This window comes from Martes martes (assembly GCF_963455335.1).
Source record: "Martes martes genome assembly, chromosome: 3".
Lineage (NCBI taxonomy): Eukaryota > Metazoa > Chordata > Mammalia > Carnivora > Mustelidae > Martes > Martes martes.
The window spans coordinates 106,116,059-106,141,252 of NC_137890.1; positions in this window are offsets into that span (position 1 = coordinate 106,116,059).

A 25,194-nucleotide genomic window follows, 5' to 3' on the forward strand; every position below is an offset into this window, starting at 1 on the left:
TTGAAGTAAAATGATAATACTTTTATGTTACTCTGAGACAAAGTACATTCTGTGTGCTTTGTATATTGTGTATTTTCTCTTCCTTCTCTTTTTCTTTCTTCTTACTCTCCTAACCTCCCCTCACTTCTTTCATTCCTTTTGTTATTTCTTTCTATGGTTGTCAGTTTAGCTTTTTGAATAAATTATGATAATAAGTATTTTAAAATGTAGTTAAATTTTAGATTTTCAAATTAATCATTATGAAATTATATCAAGCATTCTTATAATTACTTAACCTCATTCATTGTTCATCCTCCAGGTGCCATCATATATTCATTTTCTACTTTTTTCCTTAAATAAATTTGTCAGCCATGTCTGTTATATTAATCCTTTGGAAGCATTGGAACTTTTTTTAATTTATTAATTTTTATGCCTTTTATTTTCTGTTTTCTTAATCCTTCCTTTATCCTTACTTCTCTCTTTTATATTTTTCTTTGATTTTTATCTTGTTTGTATTTTATGAAGTGTATTAACCTATATACAAAATTTATTTTTTATCATTTAAAAAAATAACAAAGCACGTGCACCCGAATGTTTATAGCAGCAATATCCACAATAGCCAAACTATGGAAAGAACCTAGATGTCCATCAACAGATGAATGGATAAAGAAGAAGTGGTATATATATACAGTGGAATACTATGCAGCCATCAAAAGAAATGAAATCTTGCCATTTGCGACAACGTGGATGGAACTAGAGGGTATTATGCTTAGTGAAATAAGTCAATCAGAGAAAGACAACTATTATATGATCTCCTTGATATGAGGAAGTGGAGATGCAATGTGGGGGGTTTAGGGGGTAGGAGAAGAATAAATGAAACAAGATGGGATCAGGAGGGAGACAAACCATAAGAGACTCTTAATCTCGCAGAACAAACTGAGGGTTGCTGGGGGAAGGGGGGTCGGGAGAGGGTGATGGTGTTATGGACATTGGGGGTGTGTGTGCTGTGGGGAGTGCTGTGAAGTGTGTAAACCTGGCGATTCACAGACCTGTATCCCTGGGGCTAAAAATACATTATATGTTTTTTTAAAAATTTTAAAAATTAATTAAAAAAACATGGAAAAGGGAAAAAAATAACAAAGCTAGGACAATCAGATTTCCTATATGTACAGATTAGCTGATTGTGAGGGGTTTAATTTTTTCTCTGTATCTTCCTTGAATAACCTGGATGTTATTCAGAGATGGCTGGGACATAGTCAAGAACTTTTGCTTCAGAATTTCAGAAGAAAAGCAACAGAGAATTGCATTAAAAAATACAATTGTTAACTACAATAAAATCCCCATATATTTTGAGTTTGATAATTTCTGTTATTTCTTAATTACTTGTAATTTCAGTTTGGACTTTTATCTAATATTAATTTTAACAAGCATTAAGTACTTAAAAATGGCTAAAATTGTACTTTTATGTCCTTTTGTTGTAATTTACCTTTCTATTAATTTTTAGGTTATTTCATTTGGACAGAGAATACTAAAAAAACTCCTTTCTCTTCTTTTATCAAGTATATCTATAACTATTTTTATTTACTTAATTAAAAATTTCTATATGCCGGTATTTTCTATTCACTGTCTACAACCAGGGACTATTAGACTTCAGAGAGCTCACAATTTGGAGGAAATGTTTTATAAATTCAAAATATATCATGAAAATTTTTGTGCTAGAAATACATACTATAGAGGCATGAATGAAGAAGTCTTCCACAGAAATGACTTTGATCTAGAGCATGAAGAATGAGCCATTGATTTCTAGTAGAGGAATTTTTTTAGATGAAATAACAATATTTCAAAGTTTTTTTTTAATTTTGATGTTAACATACAGTGTAATATAGTTTCAGGTTGTACAATACAGTGATTCATCCTTTCCATGCAACAGCTGGTGTTCATCACAAGTGCACTCCTTAGTCCCCATCACCTATTTCACCCACTCCCACCCACCTCCCCTCTGGTAATCATCAGTCTATACTCTATAATTGAGTCTGTTTCTTAGTTTGGTTAATATGAGAGTGTTTGCTGAACACTAACTGTGGTGTAGCCAGAATAAGAGCCAGTATGTATGATGAGTCCAGACAGTATGTATGAGGAGTGCAGACAAAATTCAAACATACAGAGTTTGATTTTAGAATGTAAACAGTGAGGAATTGGGCAATATAATTAAGCATAGGAGTGACATGACTAGATAGCTTTTGAGAGAGAACACCAACAGTATTGTAGAAGATGAATAGAATGGGGAAGAGATGGCAGATGAGATACAGTTGCGCAATAAAAGGAGGTTTTAGATATGAGAGACATTTGGTTAAGTTAAAGCACATGTGATGTTTTTCCCATTTAGATATTAAGGATGAAGAAGAGGCAAGTATTCGAATAAATTTGACTGATTACCTGCTAAAGAATTATTTCTTAATATTTAAAACATCCTGAAGAAATAAATACTAACCTTCATTTTATAAAAGAAGATCCTGAATCTTAGACAGTTGAGGTAAATTGTTCTAATACACTTTGCTTGTAAATGTTGAAAGTCCAAAAAGAACCATGGTTTCTCCAGAGTTATGTTAAAAACCCCACTCCTGCAGGGGTATGTTGGGCTTGAGACTGCATGGTAATTCCTTAACCAGCTTGGGAAGTAGAGGAGAGAGCCGTGCTTGATAGTGTTGGGAAGAAGGGGATATGTCTTTCTCTAGATAAATTCTAATCTTTAACTCTCATCTACCCAACAAAATTTGTGAACTGTTTTGTGTTGTTGTTGTCATTTTGTTTTATTTTTTCTCTTCCTGAATGCTGGTAGAAACCTATTTGAACTTCCCCTTTATATGGGTAGATTAGGAAAAAGTGAGAGGTATAAACACATTAGTTAATTTACTCCTCTGAACTAAAACTGTCCTCATTATAGGAGTTAGCATTTTCATAAGTTTATAATTTTGTGACAAGCTTTCTACTCATTCTTTGATAACAGTTTCTTTATCAAAGATAAAAAATTGTTATGTCCTAAATCATAGCTACAGTGATGAGATATACTTGCTGTTTTTTAAGAAAATGAGGAAATCTTAAATGAAGTTGAAAAAATACATGAAAAATTTTTTAACTTTTCAAATCAGAATTTAATTCTAAAAACATACCAGAAGTTATACTCACACATCACTTTGGGCTGTATCACTATGAAGTAAAATTACTTTCATATTTACCTTGAAGCTGGTAATTCATTTTGAAGAATCTACGATTTATGACATAAGAGGGTTTAATATTTATAAGGCTTAGAAGTAACAATAAAGCTTATCTCGCCTTTCCCCCCAACTTTTGCTGCCAGGTTTGAAAATGTTTCATTTAAAAGGCATTTTGCTATATAAGAAAATGCACTTTTGGAGCTTTTGCCAGTGTAATTAATGTCATTCCACTTAAATGTATCAACAAGCTCAAATTCATGGAGCTTGTACTATGAAAATGGAACATTTTTTATCAGCTACTTCCTTTGGTTTAAAAAAAATGAAGAGTTATGGGTTAAAAGTCTCATATAAATTAAATGTATTTATCAAAGGGCATGGCACAATTTAAAATGGATCATCTGTCTTTGATATAAGCAAATAAAAAGATAAAGCAGTGGCACCAAAGATGTGTGATGGACATTCTCTTTGATTCATGTGTTAGAGTTGGGAATTAGAAGAACCACTTTGCGAAGTGTGAAGCTTCCTCAAAAAGTTAAAAATAGAGCTACCCGATGGCCCAGCAATTGCAATACTGGGTATTTTCCCCAAAGATACAGATGTAGTGAAAAGAAGGGGCATGTGCACTCCGATGTTTATAGCAGCAATGTCCACAATAGCCAATCTGTGGAAGGAGCCAAGATGTCCTCAACAGAAGAATGGATAAAGAAGATGTGGTCCATATATACAATGGAATGTTATTCGGCCATCAGAAAGGATGATGAATACCCAACATTTGCATTGACATGAATGGAACTGGAGGGGATTATGCTAAGTGAAATAAGTCAAGTAGAGAAAAACAATTATCATATGATTTCACTTATTTGTGGAACATAAGGAATAGCATGGAGGACATGAGGAGAAGGAAGGGAAAAATGAAGGTGGGGGGATCAGAGGGGGAGATGAATTATGAAAGAATACGGACTCCAAGAAACAAACTAAGGGTTTTAGAGGGAAGGAGAGTCAGGGGATGGGTTAGCCCAGTGATGGGTGTTAAGGAGGGCACGTATTGCATGGAGCAGTGGGTATTATACACAAACAATGAATCATGGAACACTACATCAAAAATTAATGATGTACTTTATGGTGACTAACATAACATAATAAAAAAATAAAACTGTAATGCTTTCTTGTTAGAAAAGGTAACAATCTACTTTTCCTTTTAACATTTACTTTATAATTTTTTAAAAGGTAAACTACAACCTAAAACATACTTAAGTACATTTTGAATGACCTATACTTTTGTCAGGTGGCATAAACTACTTTAAAGTTCTTGTATCTTCAATATTTTGTTTATTTTCTTATAAAATTTCATATCATTATAATCATAGCATATGCACTATATGATAATTTAATATTTTCTAATAAATTAAAAATATTTTTCACATTCCTACACATTCTTCATACATTTTAAATTCCTTTTAAACACATAAGTAATTTTAAAAAGCAACATTTTTAGAAGAAGAAGAGAGGTAGACTATAAGAAAATTTGTGGCGCTTGTTGCTATTGTTAAAGGATAGTTTTACTCAATGAAACACCTTTAATCTAGTTGTTGGATCAACTTTATGGTTAAAATTAATTTTGCCTGTTTTTTGCCATGTCTTATATTAAAACTTTGATCTAGTGAGAATGACCCTGTTTGACCTTCACATCACTTTCACCTCCTTGTGGTAAAATCTTAAAATTTCTAGCTCCAAGTCCGTTTTTTTCTCCCAACCATTTGCAACATATGCCCTGTCTAATTACAAGACAAGTTATATATAAGATAGACTTGAACACATGTATTTTGTGTTTGCCTAAGAAAACATATACATTATTCTTGGAAGCTTTTTGATGAGTTACTACGGAAGTAGATTTAATTCCTAAATATATGTGAAATCATAAAGGACTTCACATGTCTCCATGTATATATGCAGGCACATACCCCTTGCTCTTTCTCTACCCCCATACACATCTTCCACCTTTGTTTTATGTTTTGTTATTGACTCACCGGTCATTTTTTGTCATCTTAAAAAAGGATAAGTTTCTTGGGAAAGTCTAGAACGTTATGGCTTATCTATCTTCTCAGTACATTTGTGTACCTTAGTACAAAGTTTGGGAAACTGGCCCAGATGAAATATGCAGATGGAAATTTCTCATTAAATCTCCTCATTTAAATTCATTGTTCAATTTAATATCGTTTTATATTCATTAAGATTTACATAATAAATTAGACCCAGGAGACCAACTTAATATCATTTCTTGTGCCATAACAATGACCCCCCACACCCACAATGCCATCAAATGTGTTCCCAAACCCTTCAATTCTCTCATGTCATTTTCTAAAACAGATGGTCACACTTGGGGAGTAGTGATAGATATTCATTATTCATTCTAGACAGGGTAGCAGAGCATCTTCTAAATACTTAGCATTTTTCAAGGCAGCATGGGAAATGCAAAGAAGATGAAATTGCTGACCTTAAGGGACATAGAAATTTGTTGAGGAGACAAGACATATCGACAGGAACACTTACAGAACCAGACAGGGCAGCAAAGTGAAGTGCCAGGTCTACAAAAAACCAAACAAATGAGCAAACAAACAAGCAAACAAAATTCCAGAGATTCGCCAAAAAACTTGAGGTTCATGCACGCTAATGAGAAAAAGATCTAAGGGCTGGCTTGATCCCTTTAATATTTATCACTCCATTACGTGTGATGTAGAGACACCATGTATCTCAACCATCCACTAATTCTATAGACCAGTGATTAGCTGAGTATGAAGATCTACCATGGTCTTCAGAGGCTTGCTGTCCCATCAGCTTATACATTTGCTCCCACTGCAGGCTCTCAGATTGCCTCTAGAATAGTGGGAAGAACATTTGACTTTTTCTGAGTTTCAAATGATAGTCTAATTATCATGCAGTATCCTGTAATTTCTGTCTCAAGGCTCTTGCTTCTGCTACTTTCCTAGATCCTGGCTTACCCTACTTTTCCATTAAAACAAACAAACAAACACATGAAAAAACCCTAAACTTTTCTTTGCTGGCTTTCTGATCTATGCCCTTGTTTTGCTTTCAAGTGACTATAGTCCCACTCGGCCCGCTCTTCCTCTATCTGCTGCTCCATGGCTTTTCCTTAGACTTCTAAACTCTTGATCTCACTGACTTGATTAACGCTCTGATTTCCATGTATTCTGCTCTGTGTGGGTCTCTGTTCTATGTTCTGTCTGCAAACCATGAATGACTTGGTCTCCCTGGAATCTCAGCTCCATCTCCTTAACTCATGAATTCCAGTGGGCTCTGCCTAAAATCTTCTCTTTGACCTGCTGTTAGGGGATTCCAGGCTGTAACATAGGGGAGAGAGGAGGTGCAACTTGCATGTAGTGGAAGGAGACCAGGAATGTTGCTAACCATTCTGTAATACACCAGACAGTCCCCCACACAACATATCACCCAGCCTAAAATGTCAATAGCATGCTGAGGTTTTAGAAACTCTAGCTTAGGCTGATGCAACAACCAGAGTTACACACTTTTTCTTCTCTTCCTGTATGTCTTAGTTTCAAGAGCTAATTTTTTCTGTTTGGTTTCAATTCAATTTCCACATATATTCTGTTATATCAGAAAGAAAAGTAAGAGTACTTTTGTCCATAATTGAGTAAAGAGCATAATCAGATCTAAGAGGGAAAAGGTTAGGAAAAAATCAGCGAGATACAAAGACATAGACTATGAAACCAACTGTTACTCCCAAGCAACAGATTCAATTGAAATTCATTGAATATTGAGATTTACCTAAATTATCATATTTTAACACATTATGATGATTCTACAAAACCTACCAGGTGGTATTATTTTCATTGTCAGATGAGGGAACAGACAATTTGAGGGACTGCCTAAGGTTATTTGAGTGATAAACAGAAGAATTAAAATTTGAACTCAGATCTGTCTGGTCCCATGTGGTTGTCTAGCACTTCAGAGCTGCATGAAACAGCAGAGATGGGCTAATGGAAAGCATCAAGCTGTGTGGCTTAGTCAGTTAAGTGGCTGCCTTCGGCTCAAGTTTTGATTCCAGAGTCCTGGGATTGAGCCACTTGTCAGGCTCTCTGATAAGTAGGGTATCTGCTTGTCCCTCTCACTCTCCTTCTGTGCTTTCCCTCTCTCTATCTCTCAAATACATAAATAAAATCTTTAAAAGAAAAGTATCAAGCTGTGGATTGAAAAGATTTCATTTTATTATGCCACAACTAAGATTTTTATTGGTAGTAGGTGTTGCTCCGTTCTGACCTTGGGTGAAACAGAGCAATAGGGACTGGCTACTGGAAAGCCAGAAGAAAGTTCTTTATCTCAAAGGACTGTGCCATTTCTAGTAGAACATCTAAGGAGAAAGAAGCTTTATAAAGATAACTTTTAAAAGATAGACAAATGGCTTTTAATTTTATATTCATAGTAATAGCCTGAAGAACCATGTGGCTCAGAGATGCCAAATAACATTTGGGGGGGTGGTGGTTATTTTTCTGTTTAGGACTTTCTAATGCAGAAAAACATAGTTTTGTGAGTAACTGAACTTTCATTAGTCTAAATTGCCTATTATTTGAAAAAATAAATTTAATATGCTAAAATGGACACAAAGAATCTGCTTTGGGTTATGCTATTTGTTTATTCTTTCTTTCTTTCTTTCTTTCTTTCTTTCTTTCTTCCTTTATTTCTTTCTTTTTCTTTCTTTCTTTTTTTTTATGAGACAATGGTAGTTTGGAGTGATAGAGGAGAGACACAGTCTGTGAATGTCTTGTCTGCACTGGTTTCAACTCGTGGAATTCAGGTTCCTTGTATGTGTTTCTGGCTGACTCCACTTTGACGCCATCTGGAGCTAATGAAGTGTCTAGGTTGTGCTTGAGAGCTTTACAACCAGTCCCAGAGAGATTTTGGACTTTGCTTATGCCCTTGTGCGAAGTCTAATCTTATGTAAGACCTTGTCATTAACAGATTTATGGTGAATATTTTTCTTCCCCCTTAAATATGCTCTATAAAACCCTGCCTGCTTTATGAATTAGTGAGATAGCTTTTTAGGGCTGTGAGGCTGGATACGTCTAACTGGAGTAACTTCTTTGATTTAATTTTTGTTTCCTTTGCTGGCTATGTGCTCCCTGGAATACCAACACAAAGAGATCATTTTATCCTACTTCTTTTGATAGAAGATACTGGAATAAATCACTGGTCAGATATAGTGGACTGCTATTTAACAGTTTCACACATGCTATGCAGTAAGCAATAATGACATAGCCAAATATAAATCTGTATCATTTTGGTTTAAAAAGGTTTCACACTTGAAGGAACACCAAAGCCAAAAAAAAAAAAAAAAAACAAAACCAAACAAACAAAAAAAACAAAAAAACCAGACAAACCAAAATAAGGACAATTAAGTTTCCCATCAGAGGGTATAGTCTAAGTATTGTTGCCACTTATTTAAACATGGGCTGAAATCCAGGTTATTTTCTCTGGGAACAGTCCGGTATAGTATTTTCTTCCCAAGAATGCTCTAGTATTTTAGAAAGATGGAATCCCATTCACTGATGACAAAGAGTAAATGTGAAGGGTAAAGGGTCATTTAAACTCAGTCTGATAGTTTCTGCAAAGATGAAATAATTTCATCTATTTGGCCAAGCAGGGAGAGGAAGTGGCAGTAAATTAGTACTGAATACATAAGTCAGTGTTTTTCCCACATTTTTTGACCACCAGCCACAGTAAAATATAATTTGCTATATATAAGGCCACTGATCTATTCTGCTTGTTTCTTTCCCTTCCCTTCCTTTCCCTAGTCCATTCCATTCTGTTCCCTTCCCTTCCCTAGTCTGTTCCATTCCAATCCATTCCATTCCATTTATTCTATGCTGTTTTATGTTTTAAAAGATGCTAGCAGAGTTACTAAACTGAAGTTGTGACCCAACAATGAATTTCAACCAAATGATGTAGATTGATTCATACACTTCCAGGTATTTATAAGAAGCCATTAAGTCAATATATGCTATTGTTGCTAGCACCATTTTTTAAAACAGCATTGTTGAAATATAACTCATATTCCACAAAATTCACTCATTTAAAATGTGTAATGAAGTCATTTTTAGTGTAATCTTCAACTTGTGCAACCATCATCACAATTTAACTTTATAACATGTTCATCATCCCCCAAAGAGATCATTTATTCATTAAGAGTCATTCCCTATGCAAACACTTTCCCTTGTGCCAAGCCTGGATAACCACTAATTTAGTTTCTGGCTCTATAATTTGGTCTCTTCTTGATGTTTCATATAAATGAAATTAAATAGTATGGAGTCTTTTGTGGATGAATTTTTTTTCATGTTGAGTAATGTTTTCAAGGTTTAACTATGTCATAGCCAGAACCAGTGCTTCATTCCTTTTCATTGCTAAGTAGTATTTTGTTGTACCTGTATACCACACTTTGTTTATGCACTCACTAGTTGATGGACAGTGGGATTGTTTTCAATTTGGGGTTATTATAAGTAACTCTGCTATGAACAATTATGTACATCACACACATGTTGTGTGTGAACATGGTTTTGTTTTTTTTTTCTCCTGAATATATGCTTTGAAGTGAAATCTCTAGGCCATATAGTAATTTTGTGTTTGAGTAACTGCCACACTGTTTTCCAATGTGGCTGTACCTTTTACATTCTTATCAACAATGTGTGAATATTCCAGTTTCTCCACCATTTCGCCAACACTTATTCTTATTTGTCTCCTTTATTACAGTCATCCTTATAGAGTTGTAAAACATTGTGGTTTTGACTGGCAATTTTGACTAATGGTGCTAAACATGTTTTCACATATTTTCATGGGCTTATTGGCCATTTGTACATCCTTGGAGAAATAGCTATTCGGATACCTAACCTGCTTTTTTAAAGGGGTCATTTGTCCTTTTGTTGCTAAGTTCAAGAACTATTCGCATATTCTGAATACAAGTCCCTCAGCAGACATATGATTTACGAGTGTTTTTCTCCCATTCTTTGGATTGTCTTTTCACTTTTTTAATGGTATCAGTTGCAGCACAACAGTTTTTAATGGTAATAATATCCAATTTATCTTTTTTGTCATTTTTGTTTTTAGTGTCATATCAAAGAAATTATTTCCTAACATAAGGTAATAAAGATTTACTCATATATTTTCTTCTGAGAGTTTTATAGTTTTAGTTCTTATATTTACATTCACTATTCCTTTGATATACTTTTTGTGACTAGTGCCTTTTTAAATCAAGTTCACTAAGAAAGGATCTAAGAAAGTGAGGAATAGGTTTGTGACCTAACTTTGGTCTAACAGACAACAACAGAAATAACAGAAATAAACAGAAAAAAATAAAGGAAGCATGGACACACGCATAATAAGTTATACTTTGGCAAGCTATTTAGATGGATCCATGAAAGATGACAACATGAAGCTTATCACTGAGTGGAGAAAGTCTCAAGCTGATTAGGATGGTTGGATTTTCCTATTCAGAGAGAGTGGAGCTGAGAGGAATGATCCGTTCTTCCAGGTAATTAGGATTGACCTCCCTCAAAGAGCAGATAAGTCTTAAAGTGTTAAACAGAATGTTCAGATTGGACTGCAGTGTATTAAAAAGGAATAACTGCTTCTTATCTGTATGCAAATTTCTGGCTGTGAGGGATTGCTGTCCTTAATCCCCACTAGTTTTCCAGGTTGATCTCACTTCTTCCCCTTTCATCATAGCGCTGGCTTCCAAATCAGAAATCTTTGCTTAGCTGTTTAAATAGAAGTCTTCTGACTTAAGAAGCTGAATGTATTCACTTTCAAATGTATCAACTAATTCTCCCTTCTGGTTAATAGAGGAGTTGACAAGTGACAGGAAAACTTTCTAAGAGTTCTCCTTGTAGTGAATTAATCTCCCAAAGCAAATTACTCGATGAACTCTTCCACCCTTCTCATATTCTAATATAAAAACAAATGCTGCATTAGCAAACCGTAAACCAAAGCCAGCAGCCCAAGTGCACTCAGTGTCCGTCAGACATGATCATCTTGGATCAGTACAGCAATGGCACTGTCTTGTCAGAACATTCTGAACTGTGACCTGATTAAAACGGAAAACCTAATGAACAGAATCTATGCAGCAGCTACCCTTCATTATTCTCTCCCCGCAAAACGTCACAGGCAGCATCTGGTGTCAGGAGCAAATCATATTCTGACTTATATCCACACTAAACACTTTTGCAGCCATAAAACACGCGGCAAACTGGCTCAGAGACATCCATTTTTAAACAGCTGACATTAATGATGTATAGAGAGAGAGCAAAAAGCCGTATTTTGCCCATCTCAGTATACTATATTTTCTGGTGAAATCCTTCTGGAAGAAAAACTTGTGCATCAAACTTCCTTTTAAGAAGAAATGGCTCCTCTGGAGTGTGGAATGCTCTTAGAGTGATCTTTCCTCATTTAAGAGCCTGAAATGTGCCATAAGGCGAAATGCAATTATGTACGATTAACATTTTTTTTGTAACTAGTAAACATCCAAAAATGCGGCCTTATGTTTTACTGTACAAAGCTTGATTAATTAACTTGCCAATGTAGCTTACTACTAGTGCTCTTAAAATATACAATAAAAGTGCCAGAGCAGAAAGGCAGAGCAATATGAATTTTTTTCAGAAGCAAAAAATATAAAAATAAAAACAAACACTCCAAAAACAAAACACTTCATGTATTGGGCACCAGTGAACAAGCTGAAAGAATGCCTGTAATTTTATCTGAAAATGTGGCAATAATGTCATATGTACCAATGTAAATGAAGCTTATCAAAAGTAGATAAAGTAACCTAAAATTAGCGAAAATTATGATAAGAATTGTAATATTTAAGCAATGTTTTAATAAACTAACCGTGTAACATTGTAGAACATAAAGCAAGTCCCACATATGTTTAAGGCTTAGTAAAAAAAAAAGGACTATGGGGATTTCTTTATTGTTTAACACTTCTCTATTATACTAATGAAGTTTTGATAAAGCAAAATACATTTTATTTTAAAATTCAGTGTTATTATTGACATGCTGTAAAACCCAGTTTGCATAAAGTCTGACTTTCAAAGTTGTTGTATAAGGCAATGTCAGTTTTGTACAATAGGAAAATACCCTAATGTAAGTTCTGTTTTTGATATAATTACATTTCATTTGTATTCCTATATTTGTTATTCTGCATTGTACCAGATCACATGCCTTATGTAGTACAGAAGGAAGAGGATTTAAGAAATGCTGTACAGAGAATGAAATTGGCAATGCTTGGCTCAGGCTGCCTGTATTTACAAGCCTGGAATTCACATGGAAGTATTCACCATTGAGGAGAAAGCATGGGTTTGCAGTCATAGAAACCTAAAATCAGGTTGAATGCCAATGTTTTCCAGGTGTGTTGCCTTAGACAGGTTAGTTAAATTTTTTATATGTTCATTTCCTCACATATTCAGTGGAAATAATTACATGTACTTTATAGAGTTATTTCAAGGTTTAGACTTAGTGTATTTAAATATAAATGTTAAACTATTACGTTGTATGCCTTAAAGTAATAAAATATTTTATCTTCAGTATGCTTCAAAAATGAATAAGTCAATAAGTAAGTAAATGGAACATAATAGATACTGATTTTTATTGTCATTTAATTGTCATTTTTAGTATTTGTTATGATATTCATATTTTATAACCCCAAATTGAGGCTCATGGTCTAATATCTAATGAATGATACAATATTTGAAATGGAGACTGTGCCAGAAAATTTTGGTTATATATTTGTTTCATATTTAGCTATAGTTCAGTAAGAAATGAAAGTAAATAATATGCCAAGTAATTCTGATACTAATATCAAATACTAATAATATTGGCAAAAGTCTCTTCAAAAATTTTCATTGTGGGTTCATTTTTATAGATAGACGGTTAAATGAGGTAGAAGCGTGGTTTTTTGTTTTTTGTTTGTTTGTTTGTTTGTTTTTTCATGAATATAAGGATCCCAGAGATAGAGAAGTGTGGGAAAGACTCATGATGGAGTGTCAGAGGATGGAGAACATAATATCTACACATTCTGTTCCCTAACCTGAGATAAAATTTTGGGAGTAAAGTTGCCAATAATTCTTTCTCTGCTATTCAAGTCTGGAATGCAGGGGAATATTCCTGGGGAGTCCTAAACCATAAGAGATCAACAAACAAGGTTTTCTTTTAGTCCATATCATTTTAAGTGGTTCATGTGTTCTTACATATTTACCTTATTTTATTCTTTAGATTTCTAGCCCTTTTAAAAAAATATTTCAATTTATTTAAGGTAATTGTTAATGGTTTTATCATTTTTATCTTATCCATCTCTTTTATTCTTCTCCCTTTCAGATTTTTTGACATTATTTTTCTAGCATTACAAGATTAGTTTAGTTAATTAACTTTTTATAGCTATGAAGTTTTAACTCCTGTTCTTTTTTAAGTCTATTTAAATTTATTTTTCTTATTGATATTGCTTTTTTTTTTAAATCATAAGGTAAGTAGAACATCTGGGCATGTTCAATTCAGCTCTAAGAGCTAAAACATGTCTTGAACAAGACTGGTCTATTTTTCCTTCCTTCAATTATTCTTTTAGGATGCTCCTAGTCTCTAGTCCTCCAAAGCTAAACCATTAACTCCTAATTAAGATTGACAATGCAGTCGTGTACCCTGACCAAAATTCTCTCTGAGCTAATAGTAGGCTCAACCAAAAGATCACCTTATGAGATTTATTAAAAAGTCTCTGAATTCTCACATATTACAACCTTTAGTCATTTACAGAGAGACATGGGATTTGAAATCCAGTGTCTACCCTTTGGAATTACTCATTGTTCTTTAATACATGAAAACAGATGGCTGCACAGTGGGGTAATGATTCAAAGATAGATCACTTTCAGGAAAATTCACTATAATTTTAGAACCCATACTGCATTATTATAAACAGTCAATGGCTTTCGAGTCATCTCACAGAATTTCTCCTAACAAGAAATGATAAAAAATTATCAAAATAACTGAATTAAAAATAAAATCCTCTAAGTTAGAGTCTGAGAAACTTGTTAAAATGTGTGTTTTGGGTGTTTACTTCAGAGAATTTAGTCAGCCTTAAGGCCCAGAAATCTGAATATTTATTAAACATTTCTCTATGAATCTGAAGTAGGTGGATCACAGAGTGAACTTTAAGAAACACAGCCTATAACACTGGAGAGAGTTTTTCAATCTCCCTTCCCTACTTCTGAGCATCATGGAGATTTTATCTAGGGCAGAGATTTTGACAAGTGGAGTTTGTAAAAAAGAGGCAGCTAGTTAGTTATCTAAGCAAAGTGTCGCCTGGATTTGTCCCAGAGGCTGCCATTCAGCTGTATTTGATTCTATCTATTGATCAACAAGACCTGTTGTTTTCCTCTTGGATTCACATATCTAACACTGAGGAGAAGCCCTTGGGGAAACAATAGTCCCAGTCCAGATTGTCTATGAGTAAAGCTTTGGCAGTGACTTAATCAAGCCTGGCATCTAAATCCCCAGAAATCATCAGATGAGCCAATGAATACTAACACTATTTGAAAGACAGAAGTTAAATTGAGAACAAACAACTCTACAGCTTGTAGGATATCGGTACTCCTAATAACTGAGTGTTAGGAGTAGTGTGTTCAGATCTTCTTATCATATATATATATATATATATATATATATATATATATATATTTTCCCCCTAGAGTCAGAAGATGAAGAGGTCTAAACCACAGATAGAATAAAATTCCTATTCTAAAAGTCATGTATCTTAGAACTGAAATAGTTTATTCTAAGCAGAACTTCACATTTAGAAACTCCTCCTTCCAATTCTTGAGTAAAAACCTTAATTTAAGTGAGTTACATGTATGTTTCAGCGACTCTACGAAGTCACTTACTTTTGTTAGTTTCAGGTAATTCTATGATATTTGGGTCCCTTTTTCTCTGAATTCATAAATATTATTTTCATATCATTATTTTCAAGTCACTGAATACAGGTCATCTTCAACAGGGCACGATTTTTGGGAATGAGTCAGTTTGGCACCTTTAGCGCTGTTGCTCACATAATGGCCATCACTGAATAATGTTTCATGGTCAAGACTCTTCGATATCAGCCACGCAACTTCTTTCAAGATATGTCTCCAAAGGTGAAGGAAACAAAAGTGAAAATGAACTTTTGGGACTTCATCAAGATCAAAAGCTTCTGCACAGCAAAGGAAACAATCAACAAAACAAAGAGGCAACCCACGGAATGGGAGAAGATATTTGCAAATGGCAGTACAGACAAAAGGTTGATATCCAGGATCTATAAAGAACTCCTCAAACTCAACACACACAAAACAGATAATCATATCAAAAAATGGGCAGAAGATATGAACAGACACTTCTTCAATGAAGACATACAAATGGCTATCAGACACATGAAAAAATGTTCATCATCACTAGCCATCAGGGAGATTCAAATTAGAATCACATTGAGATACCACCTTACACCAGTTAGAATGGCCAAAATTAGCAAGACAGGAAACAACGTGTGTTGGAGAGGATGTGGAGAAAGGGGAACCCTCTTACACTGTTTGTGGGAATGCAAGTTGGTGCAGCCACTTTGGAGAACAGTGTGGAGATTCCTCAAGAAATGAAAGATAGAGCTTCCCTATGACCCTGCAATTGCACTACTGGGTATTTACCCCAAAGATACAGATGTAGTGAAAAGAAGGGCCATCTGTACCCCCATGTTTATAGCAGCAATGGCCACAGTCGCCAAACTGTGGAAAGAACCAAGATGCCCTTCAATGGACGAATGGATAAGGAAGATGTGGTCCATATACACTATGGAGTATTATGCCTCCGTCAGAAAGGATGAATACCCAACTTTTGTAGCAACATGGACGGGACTGGCCGAGATTATGCTGAGTGAAATAAGTCAAGCAGAGAGAGTCAAGTATCATATGGTTTCACTTATTTGTGGAGCATAACAAAGACTCTGATTATTATCAAACAGCACTATAAGAACCAGCATTTAATATCATCTATCTTACAAATTCAGACATTTAAATCACATTGCTATCTAAAGTTTGTATTAATTTTGAATTCCATTTCTTTGAGCTTTGACGGTGCTAATGAGAAACTGTCCATCTAGCCCCACAGTACAATACTGCATAACATGCAAAGACATTTCTTAGAGTTTACTCTGAGGAGGGACCATTGTAACCACTTTTCTAATTATAAAATTTAGGAATATCACATATCTTGCTTTCTTTGCCAGTGTCTTCCATAAGCAGTAGGGTCAATATGATAATATTGGTTTTCATTTTTTTTACGAGTTTGTCTGTTTATTTTTATTTTTGTAATTACTTATTTTTGTTAATAATTATAATTATTAATCTAATAAAGTTATTTATTTTAATTAATTAATTTGATTTATTTAATATTTGTTTATTTGTTTGTTATTTATTTTTATTTAATTATTTAGTTAATTAATATTTATTTAATAATTTAATATTTACTGATTTGTTTATTTAATAAACAAATTTAATATTTTGTTAGCTTGGGTTTTGTTTGCTTTGTCTTGATGTACCAAGCTTTAGGTGGGAAATATTTCACCATTTTAATCAATATTCCTTAGTTGGTAGCATCACATCTGCATTGGTCCAAATAATGCCCCACTTTTAAGTTTTGATTTTTATGTACTCTATCTCCCATTTCCAATTCTTTTTCCCTGTTCCAATGAACATCATTATAATATACTTAAGGTAAATGTTTCTGATCCATTCTCTTGCTGTTATTTATTTATTTATTTATTTATTTTTAAAGATTTTATTTATTGATTTAAGAGAGAGTGAGAGATCACAAGTAGGCAGAGAGAGAGGAGGAAGCAGGCTCCCCGCTGAGCAGAGAGCCCGATGTGGGGCTCGATCCCAGGACCCTGAGATCATGACCAGAGCCGAAGGCAGAGGCTTAACCCACTGGGCCACCCAGGTGCCCCCTCTTGCTGTTATTTATATGTGTGAAAACCACAAACCATGAATAGAAGTATTTTTTTTTGTTCTAAGATGCTATATTAAAATGCATACCAGCACACATTGCTTTTGGCAATTTTTTCCTCAATATCATTTAAAAAAAAAATCCAAGCATGTTGCTATTTACAAGTCAGTTTATTATTTTTAACTGCTATATTGCATTTTATCATACTTTTATCAATATACACCTTCACTAATGGAATAGAGACTGTATTTTTTTTGCTATTATGAATTTTTTTTAAAGATTTATTTATTTGACAGAGATCACAAGTAGACAGAGAGGCAGGCAGAGAGAGAGGAAGAAGCAGGCTGCCCGTGGAGCAGAGAGCCCGATATGGGGCTCGATCCCAGGACCCTGGGATCATGACCTGAGCCAAAGGCAGAGGCTTTAACCCACTGAGCCACCCAGGTGCCCCTATGAATTGTTTTTAATATCTTTTTATATTCACGTGGAAGCCAATGTGAAATAATTAGCGGTGAAGATACTTTGTTTTGTTATTTCCAGATGCTATAATCACCTATATAGAAAATTCAAAAGAATAAATGGTTAAATTTAAATAAATAAAAATACTTTTTAAAAAAGTTGAACAGGACATATGAATACAAGATTGATATAGTAAAAGCAGTAGTGATTGCATCAGCAATTCCTATTACAGTGTTTCTTTTCTGTCTTCAAGTTGTACTTCTTTTCCTTCTTCCACTTTTTACATAATACTTTTCATCTCACAATTCCTTCCTGATACACTGAAAAATAATACCTGAATCCAAGTTTGACTTTGTCTGCTTTTCAGCACAACTATGGACTATAACATTTTTAAATCAAATGTTAGAGTCTTCTTCGGGTCCCTCACTGGCTCAGTCAGAAGAGCATGTGACTCTTGACCTTGGGGTCATGAGTTCGAGCCTCACATTGGGTGTAGATATTACTTAAAAAAATAAATTTAAAAAAAATGTTATATTTTTCTTGTTTAAGATCTCTGAAGTTTTGTCTATTCATTTACTCACTGCTAACACTTCCTGCTAAAGTTCCATTGATTAGCTACCTCTTCTCATCTTTCCAAAATCATTATTAGTTTTATTTAGTTTGACCGCTGTTCTGGCTGCTCAGTCATGTTTCCTTGGACATAATGTCTCTGTTTTTAATTTCTTTTTCTTTGGGCACTGGAGTTTCTTGAATGTCTTTCTTTTTTTTTTTTAAGATTTTATTTATTTATTTGAGAGAGAGAGAAAGAGAGCACAAGCTGGAGGGGGGAGGTAGAGGCAGAGGGAGAGCAAGATGCAGACTTCCTGCTGTGCTGGGAGCCTGACACGGGGCTTGATCCCAAGACCCTGAGATCATGACCAGAGCCAAAGAGAAACACTTAACCACCTGAGCCAACCAGGTGTCCTGTTTCTTGGATGTCTGATAGCTCTTTTCTACATTAATGTTTACACTAAAGAAATCCTTCCGTACTAAACCTCACCTGTTATCAGTAAGTCCTAGACTGTCATTCTCTTCCTGTGTCAGATCCCATCTGCCTGCAGTTTCTCATGGGTCTTTAATAACACCTGCTACTCCAAGACATCCCCTTTTATCCACAGGCATTTGCACATTTTCTCCTTTTATCCTCTGCATATATTAATGGAAAGAAGGAAGGTGATGAATTAAACCATCTCCTATTTGTGTTTTGATGAAGGAAGAATTAATCGTGGGGTGACTATATAGCATATCCACAAACCATTCTGAACATTAGAGATGATACTGTTAAGGGTTAGGACTATCATGTGCTAACTTCAACATATGGTGTACTCTAACCTTCTTGGAAAAAGATTGGCCATCAGAAGTTTTAATAAGTTTGTAAAAGCATAAATCATTCTATCTAATCACTTGTCATATAAATATCTGCAATACATTTTAAAATAATCTTTTATAAAAAACAAAACAAAATAAAATAATCTTTTATATAAAAATGTAAACTTATGAAGTATGATTTAAGAGAAAACTATGTATTTAATGAAATTTAGAGATCGTTTTTTCTTTTATATTTTTGCTTTTGAATGTAGTATATCAATGGCATGAGTCTGTTATAAACTAGCTCTGTACTTCAAAATTCTCACATTAATCAAATCTGCTGAGGAAAAGGTTTTTGTTTCCCAATGATTACCGATGTTAGCTAATTTTCCTTCTATACCTGTTTGAAAAGAATAAAGCCAGAAATTGATATAGGAATTAAATCAGAAATAATTAATTGGGGTTCCAAAAACTTCGTGTACTCTTAAGTGGATGTTAGCCTATGTTGTAAAAGGCCAGATCTACGTCTTTGATCCTGATCTAATAAAGGTTATTCATTGTGCTTTGAAGTGTACTACAGTAGACAAAATAATAGGCCACCAAAATTGTCTTTGCTCCAATCCCCAGAACCTGTGATTATGTTACTTTACATGAGAAAAAGTGCTTTTCAGACTTTAAAAATATTGAGATAGAAAAATAAGCATGGGTTATGTGGATGAGACCCCAAGGGTCCTTATAAGAGGGAGGCCGAAGGATCAGAATCAGAGAAGGAGATAGGACAATGAAAGCAGAAGTCAGAGAGTGACAGAGGACTTGAAGATGTTAAGTTGGGGGCCTTGAAGATGAAAAGAACTGGTAGCCAACGAATTCAGAATTCCTCCAAGAGATAGAAAAGGTAAGGAACTGGAGCCTCCAGAAGGAATGAGGCCCTGCTGACACCTTGAGTTTAGAACTTCTGACATGCCAAATAAATGTGTTGTTTTAAGACTCGAAGTTTATGGTCATTTATTATGGCAGCAATAGAAAGTCAATACGTGTAGCTATCCTTGTGTTGCAGGGTTGCAGGGTTCTTGTCTCAGTCAAAGAACGAATCTTGTAGTCAAAAGGTAAAAGTTTATTAAGGGAAAGTGAGAACAGAAAGGAAAGCTCTCTAAAGTGAGAGGGGTATCAAATGGGTTGCCTGCTGAGGGCTCTTACGGTCCATTTTTTAGAAAACTGACCAAGGAACTTGGTAAATATCTTGTCAGTAACGTGTAACACAAATATGGTGGATTTGTAAATATCAGGACACTATCTTGTTTATATTTAGAACACATGTGGTGGATTTGTTAGCTTCCCTACTCTGTGGTTAATATCTGATCTGTAACATTTCTTCACATCTGGGATTTCTGTGAGTTGGGTTAGTAGTGCCATGAATGAGCCTAGTCACATAACCCCCTACCTGTCTCTCCCTACCTAGCCTCGCTTGTCCCTTACTCGTTTGGGAACATGTCACAGAATATATCCTCCAGGTGTTAGACACAAGTTCTGCTGCATTGTTCTTTTGTTTCTGTCACCCAAAATGAAAGCATAATATCTAATAGGGAGTTAAATACATATAAATTTATATTATAGAATAATATATACTTATATTTTATACATTATTTTTATTTATATATTTATTTTATATAGTTGTATGTTTATCTAATATTTTATATATTTACTAATACTTTATATATTTATATTAAATTCATTTATGTTAAATATTTAATATAAATATATAAAATGTTATAAAATTTATAAATATAAGTAGGTATAAAGTCACAGAGTCAGGTGTATTTTTGGAACTTGCTTTATGTCACTATAATTAAATTCAGACTAACATGTGAGGCACCATTTATTCCAATGGCAGATAATTTTCTATTTCCACTTTGCTTTGCTTTTTTATTAAATTTTTGACAAAGTTTCAAATGCAGAGAACATATTGGGTATTGCTATAGCTCCCTAATTTGTTTGTAAATTCTCACCTCTTGTCTTCCAATCGTATCAAGTCACCCCTCCATTCAGAATCCTGAAGAGATTTTTAAAAACTCATTTCCTTGCTTGAGGTTGGGAAAACTGCTTTTCTTTCATCACAATTTCTTCACTCAACGGTTTATGGCATCAGTTCAAAACTCTAACTCCCTTTGAATTTCTTTATAATACGCAAAGCCAAATTTTGAGGATTCCAAAAATTCTTTACTCTACTAAAACTAAGCTCTTGCTAATAAAAAGTGCTGTGGATTTTATTTTTTACTTTCTGTGCAATCAAAAAAAAATTCTACTTAGAAATTACTATGTCCTCTCTGCTCTAAACTGATGTACATTCCCACTTGAGTCAATAAATGCCAGTGGGTGGAGTGTTAGGGAAAAGCAGTGGTTACTTTTTCAAAATATCCTGCTATACTACATCTGTTTCTTGGCTCACTCACCCCAAGAAACACTGTCCACCCTGACATGATGATGCCCCTCCCAGATGAATTTTCGGGGACTGAGGAAGACCACTGAGGACATGTCTCAGGGACGAGGAAGCTTCAGAGTCTTTTCTCTATCATCTCCTGTCCCGGGAAAATCTCTGCTTAAGCAAGTTGGCTGCTTCTTTATAGTTTGAAGATGTTTTCTTTTATTATAAGAGCTTTGTGAATCTATTTTTGAGCTTTACAAATAAATCTATCAGCAGAAACTGCCTGTTTATACAAAATACTCATAGTCAGGTCTTAGCATCTAACACCAACATTCCCTACCACCAACACCATCACCATCAGCATCTCAGTATTTCATTTTTCCCCCATATAATCAGTTTCTGATTCCCAATTGTGTGGCATAGTCTCTCTATTATAGACTCAGAGCCCTGGGAATGAGTTCCCTGACATCCAACAGCTTTCTGTCAATCTGGAATAGTCGCTATATATAAATCATGCTGGAGACTTTCCCAGGAAGGTAAGGATCCAATTATAGGAATTATACAAAGATGAAGAGTATTTGCCTACAGAAATGGATGAAGCATTGCTGAAAGGCCACTGAAATAAAACTTTCCACCAGTCTGTTCCATGTGGCTCAGTAGGATTAAGCTGTCACAAAAATGGGTAGGTAGTGAGAGAAAAGCACAGATCAAAGAGGGAAGTTTTACTCAGAAATCACACTTGATCAGACATCAGACTTGGGTAATGCCAAAGATGGTAAAGCATGAGAGTGGAGGGTCTTGGTTTGCTCAAGAATGATACTAGACTACTCCATATGTGATGGATTAATAAAAGGGAAAAACAAAGCCTTTCAGTGAGGGATGAAGTCCCAAATTTCAGACCTTCAGTTATGGGTTTTAATATGATGTGCTCCCTTAAAATAGTGGAAAGTCAGTACACTGACACTAAATTCTCAAAGCTTATCATAATGCGGAAATGATGTTTTGTCATGAACCTTCTCTGGGGACTGGATAACAATATGGACTGAAACTAATATGGCTTAGTGTCAGAATCTCAGCTGAGATGTCAGGTGTCAGAGTAGCTGGTTAAAGAAACAAGTCCAAAATGAAAGAGTTAATCACTTTAATCACTTACTGTAAAGGTGTAAGAAAGGCCTAAAACCAGAGAAAACTCTGGGTTCTCCTTTTCCATTTTCTCCTATGGAATCAAGTATCAGGTCAGGGTCAGATGAATCGGCACAGATGTGGGGTCATCTCACCGAAGAGGGACCTCCAAACAGAGACTCTGGTAGTTTTATGGAACCTGAGCTGAGAGGTAGAGGGAGTAGGGCTAGAAGTGAAAAAATGCAGGTAATGGTCCTAGTGCAGCAAGTGTCTTCAAGAATTTCTCCTCTCTCCCACACTTCCATAAGGAGATGGCACCAGAGGGGCACCTGGGTGGCTCAGTCGGTTGAGCTTCTGATTCTTGATTTGGGCTTAGGTCATGATCTCAGTGTCCTGGGATTGAGCCCTGCTTTGGGCTCTGTACTCAGCAGGGTGTCTGCTTGAGATTCCCCTTCTCCCTCTCCTTTTGCCCCTCCCCCTCAGAGTCTCTCTCTCTCTCTCTCTCTCTCATGAGATGTCAGCAGAGGCATCCAAACAAGATTCCTGTTCAAGGCCTCAGATAAAGAAACCTAGGGATGAAAGCTTCAAGACTAGAAATGCAAATACAATTGGTTTTTGAACAACACAAGTTTGAACTACACAATTCTACTTATATGCAGCTGTTGTTTGCAAACACACTGCAGTACTATAAATCTATTTTCTCTTTCATATAATTTTCTTAATAATATTTTGTTTTCTCTACTTTACTGTAAGACTACTGAATATAATACATATACAAAGCATGTGTTAATCTACTTTTTATATTATTGGTAAGGCTTCTAGTCAACAATAGGCTATTAGTAGTTAAGTCTTGGGGGAGCCAAAAGTCATACACGGACTTCTGACTGTGTAGGGCATTGGTGACCCAAGGCCCATCATTCAAGGGTCGTTGTATGTGTGAGAGCATGACTGGCCAAGGGATCCTGTGTTTTTGATTGTATTTCCCTTGAGAGACTGCAAATCACTGGCCATCTGACCATGTGCAAAAATGGTGTAAGGAGGATAGCTCTCCCCAGGAGGCCTCTGAAGTAAAGCCTTCATAGTAGCCTATTATCAGGCCTGAAAAATCACAGATAAGGTTTAGCCAGGACCAGGACTCCTCAAATAGTAGATGCTTTTCAAACTACTTTAAACTATCCCATCACAAGTCACTTATAGTAAGTAATGTAAATAATTAATACCTTTTAATTTTTTTTTTCCTTCTGGCTTAGACTGAGAGTAGTTTATGGGCTAAGAAAGGTGACACTTGCTGCTTATTTTGCAAAGCTACAAATTGCGGAGTCTATTCTGAGGTGTCTTTTGATAGGAAACATTTGAATGAAGAGAGACACCTAACACAAATGTTCTCTACATTTGGATTTGAGGAATTTTGTAAATACTGCTTATAATGTTTCCAATTTATTTTGATCTCTATGAAAACATGTATTTTTACATTTATTATTTCTGAAGCTGCCACCTCATTTCAAGCATCATGATAGGCAGTATGCTAATTGTTGTCTAAAGAATAGGGAGGAAGGAACATTAAATAATAAATAACATACGTATTGTCTGCATCTGCCTTTGTTTCATTCAGATGAACACCATCTGAGGAGGATAGTCAAGGGCAATGGCTTATTAGTTTAGGCTACAAACTGTAAAGATTAGAACTGACAGAAACCCGAGTCTCAGTAGAGGACATTTTCTCTGTACAAAGTGTTGACTGTAGTTGTGGTTTAGCTGAGGATTTTATTCAAACAGGGGGAATGAGAATTTCATAACCAAGGACTTTTTACTTGCTGTAGATCCCCAGAACTCACTGTAGAAAAACTTTCGGGGAAAAAGGGTTAAAGCCTCTGCCTCCAGCTCAGGTCATGATCCCAGGGTCCTGGGATCGAGCCCCACATCAGGCTCTCTGCTCCGTGGCAAGTCTGCTTCCCCCTCTCTCTCTGTGTCTGTCTCTCTGCCTACTTGTGATCTTTGTCAAATAAATAAATAAATAATCTTAAAAAAAAAAGTGGCATTTGCTAATGATGCTACATTAAGAAGGAGCAAAGTTCGTAGCTTTCCCTGATATATTGGTCTTTGCAAAATATATCTCAGTGGGTGAGCATTCTTTGGATCAAAAACTAGGACAGTTTTCTTCATTTCTTTTAGTCTAGATGCAATATTGTATTGGTAAAATTTGAAAGCTCCTCCATGCAAAAATCTGAAGGAATGTGCCTTTTGAAATACCCAGTTTTCTGAATAATTAGGAATTGATGCCTTTAGCCAACCTCTAGTGATATGTATTTCAATTATTAAAGTTGGGATTTTTTTTCCCCCCAGAAATAAGACATCTAGTGGTTTTGTGACTCCAGGACCTACTGTAATCTGTAGCAGAAGCAGTGATGCAGGTCCTGGGTTTTGTGGCTTTTGTAGGTTTCCCAATTCCTCAGTTGCTCTTGGGTGTCATTTCTCATGGCAATCAAACAACCTGTATAAAACATCACCCCTTTCATAGAGATTGTAAATCTGAAAACCAGGTTTCCAAACCTGTCAGAAGTGTGTGTAAAATAGGAATACCTATTTTCTGAGCGAAGGCTTGAGGGAATTCTCTAT